We start from the raw sequence: 4,300 nt of genomic DNA, 5'->3' as shown, positions 1-4,300 counted from the left end.
TGTCTTGTGTGTCCTTAGCACTTGAATTAGTGCTTTCTCTTCCTATGGATTTAAAGTAGAGCTTATGATCACTGGAAAATTGTCACCCTCTCCCAGAAATGCATATTTCAGGGATGGTGGTAGTGGTTTGAGCTCGGGTATAGGAGGTTTCTCCTCTTCCTGAGGGATTTTCAAAGGTTCTTTTATTTCCTCTGATTCCTCCAGATCAGGCTGAACATCTTTAAAGATGTTCTCTAGCTCTGATTCAAGACTTTCAGTCATATTGACCTCTTCCACCAGGGAGTCAATAATATCAACGCTCATGCAATCATTTGACGTGTCTGGATGCTGCATAGCTTTGACAACATTTAACTTGAACTCATCCTCGTTGACTCTCAGGGTCACTTCCCCTTTTTGGACATCAATGAGAGTTCGTCCAGTTGCTAGGAAAGGTCTTCCTAGAATCAGAGTTGCACTCTTGTGCTCCTCCATTTCCAGCACTACAAAGTCATTGGGAAAGGCAAATGGCCCAACCTTGACAATCATGTCCTCAATTATGCCTGATGGGTATTTAATGGAGCCATCAGCAAGTTGAAGACATATTCGGGTTGGTTCGACTGTTTAGATAGCTGCTGTCTTGTCTGATTCAATTGTGCTTCTATATTCTTGTTAGAATTTTTAGTGTCTTGGAGCATCTCTTTGAATTCTGCTAATTGTTTTGTCATAAGGAGTAATTGCTGATTAAGTTCAATAATCTGTTCTTGAGGATTAGGATCAGTAGTTACTGCCATAACTTCTTCTTTTATGGAGGGCTCACTGCTTGAATACAGATGTTGATTTCTAGCAACTATATCTATGAGTTCTTGAGCCTTTGAAAATTATTTTGAAAAAGATATGATTTAGAAGATATGATTGCAAATTAAAAAAAAAGATATGATTGAGAATTATTTTGAAAAAGATTTGAAAAGATCAATTTTTGAAATTAGAATATTGACTTGACTAAAAAAATATATGATTTTGAAAATCTTTGACTAAATTAATGCAAAATTTCGAAATTTATGAGTAAAATAAGGAAAGGATATTTTTTTTATTTTTGAATTTTAATGCGAAAAGAGAAAAACAACAAAATGACACTAAGCTTAGAAATTTTAGACCAAAACACAGAGAACAAACAAGAAAACTTTGAATGTCAAGATGAACACCAAGAGCACTTTGAAGATCAAGATGAACACCAAGAACAAATTTTTGAAAAATTTTTAAGGAAATAAAAGCACAAAAACACACCAAACTCAAAATTTTTAGAAAATCAAACACAACTTTTTAAAAATTTAAAGGAAAAACACAAAGAAGATACCAAACATAGAATTTTGAAGATCAAGAAAGAACTAAAGACATGCAATTTCGAAAAATTAAAAGAAAATAAAATCATGCAATTGACACCAAACTTAAAATATAAAACTAAACTCAAATAAAAGACTCTAAACCAACAAAAATAAAATATTCCTAATCTATGTAACAAGAATAACCGTCAGTTGTCCAAACTCGAACAATCCCCGGCAACGGCACCAAAAACTTGGTGCACGAAATTACAATCACACGTTTGTAACTCCGCACAACTAACCAGCAAGTGCACTGGGTCGTCCAAGTAATACCTTACGTGAGTAAGGGTCGATCCCACGGAGATTGTCGGCTTGAAGCAAGCTATAGTTATCTTGTAACTCTTAGTCAGGATATCAATAATTCTCAGATTTAATTGTAAAAAGTAAAAGAACATGAAATAAATACTTGTTATGCAGTAATGAAGAACAGGTTGAGGCTTTGGAGATGCTTTGTCTTCTGAACCTCTGCTTTCCTACTGTCTTCTTCTTCATGCACGCAAGACTCCTTCCATGGCAAGCTTTATGTTGGGCATCACTATTGTCAATGGCTACATCTCGTCCTCTCAGTGAAAATGTTCCAAATGTGCTGTCACCGCACGGCTAATCATCTGTCGGTTCTCGATCATGTCGGAATAGGATCCATTGATCCTTTTACGTTTGTCACTACGCCCAACACTCGCGAGTTTGAAGCTCGTCACAGTCATCCCTTCCTAGATCCTACTCAGAATACCACAGACAAGGTTTAGACGTTCTGGATCTCAGGAATGACCGCCAATGATTCTAGCTTATACCACGAAGACTATGATTTGAATCATGAGGCTAAGAGATATGCATTCAATCTAAGGTAGAACGGAGGTGGTTGTTAGGCACACGTTCATAAGTGAGAATGATGATGAGTGTCACAGATCATCACATTCATCAAATTGAAGTGCGAATGAATATCTTAGAATCGAAGCAAGCGTAATAGAATGGAAAACAGTAGTAATTGCATTAATTCATGAAGAACAGTAGAGCTCCTCACCCCCAACAATGGGGTTTAGAGACTCATGCCGTAGAAAATACAATGAGAAACGTGTAGAATGTCATGAGGTACAAGATGAATCACTGAAAGTAGTATTTATAGTAAACTAGTGACCTAGGGTTACAGAAAATGAGTAAGCTGGGGTGTTTATTGTAAAAATCCACTTTTGGGGCCCACTTGGTGTGTGCTTGGGCTGAGCATTGAAGCTTTCATGTGTAGAGATATTTCTTGGAGTTAAACGCCAGCTTTTATGCCAGTTTGGGCGTTTAACTCCAGCTTTTGTGCCAGTTCTGGAGTTAAACGCCAGAATTCTTGAGCTGACTTGGAATGCCTGTTTGGGCCATCAAATCTCAAGCAAAGTATGGACTATTATATATTGCTGGAAAGCCCAGGATGTCTAACTTCCAACGTAATTGAGAGCGCGCCAATTGGGCTTCTGTACCTCCAGAAAATCCACTTTGAGTGCAGGGAGGTCAGAATCCAACAGCATCTGCAGTCCTTTTTCAGCCTCTGAATCAGATTTTTACTCAGGTCTCTCAATTTCAGCCAGAAAATACCTGAAATCACAGAAAAACACACAAACTCATAGTAAAGCCCAGAAAAGTGATTTTTATTTAAAAACTAATAAAAACATAATAAAAACTAACTAAAATATACTAAAAACATACTAAAAACAATGCCAAAAAGCATATGAATTATCCGCTCATCAAAAAGCCTCAAAAATTGGGTGGAAGACAAACAAGAAACTGGGCGTGTGAAACTGGCGTGCCACTTGAAGCAAACGCCACAAAAATGCACTAGCGTGGCACGCCAGGAGCTGGGCGTGGCACGCCAATACTGAAGTCCAGAGAAGAAGTCCAAGCATGCATATGGGCATGGCATGCCAGAGACTGGGCGTGGCACGCTAATACAAAATTGCAGAGAGCTATAATGGAGGAAACAAAAGGGGCGTGGCACGCCAAGCTGGGCATGGCACGCCTGACCCATCAACTACTATGGGCGTGCCACTTGATCAAAGGGGCGTGTCACGCCAACTCACCATTCCAAGAAGAACCTTCACTATGGCGTGCCACTTGATGTCGAAGGCGTGGCACGCCAGCCCCAAGAAGTCACTTGGGTGGGCCACTTGAGAACCTAGGCGTGGCACACCAAGCTTGAAGAGTTCACAAATCCATGGGCGTGCCACTTGAGCAGCATGGCGTGGCACACTGGTACAACAATCTAGAGAAGGGGCTGAAGGCAATTGAAGACTAGGCTTGCCACTTGAGCAACCAGGCGTGGCACGCCAATGCACAAAGGACCAAAAGCAAGGACTGGGCGTGCAACTTGGTATCGAAGGCGTGGCACGCCAACCTTGGCATTTCACTATGGCGTGCCACTTGAAGATTGAGGCGTGGCATGCCAACCACTGGAACCAAGACAAGATCATGGGCGTGGCACGCCAGCCTCTAGGCATGGCACGCTGGTTTAAGTTTCCAGAGAGGATGAAAGAGGCCAATTACATGGGGCGTGCCACTTGGTATCGAAGGCGTGGCACCCCATTCACTATTCTTCATTTAGGCGTGCCACTTGAGCAACCAGGCGTGGCACGCCAGTGTCATTTAAGAGAGAAGCATTGGGGCGTGCCACTTGAGCTCGTGGCGTGGCTCGCCAAACAGAGGAACCAATCACTCATAAAAGGGGCGTGGCACGCCAGACCCTGGGCATGCCATGCTAGTTCAACTTTCCAGAGAAGATTAGTCAAGCATGAAGCAATGGCGTGACACGCTAGACCTTGGGCGTGGCACGCCAGTACAAGTTTCCAGACGCAAAGAGAAGTGAGAAAGGCAAGGGGCATGCCACTTGAGCTCAAAGGCGTGGCACGCCAACACAAGAAATCTACTATGGCATGCCACTTGAGTTCGAAGGCGTGGCATGCCAA

The sequence above is a fragment of the Arachis ipaensis genome, chromosome B09, assembly GCF_000816755.2.
Source record: "Arachis ipaensis cultivar K30076 chromosome B09, Araip1.1, whole genome shotgun sequence".
Classification (NCBI taxonomy): Eukaryota; Viridiplantae; Streptophyta; class Magnoliopsida; order Fabales; family Fabaceae; genus Arachis; species Arachis ipaensis.
This window is presented reverse-complemented; position numbering follows the sequence as displayed.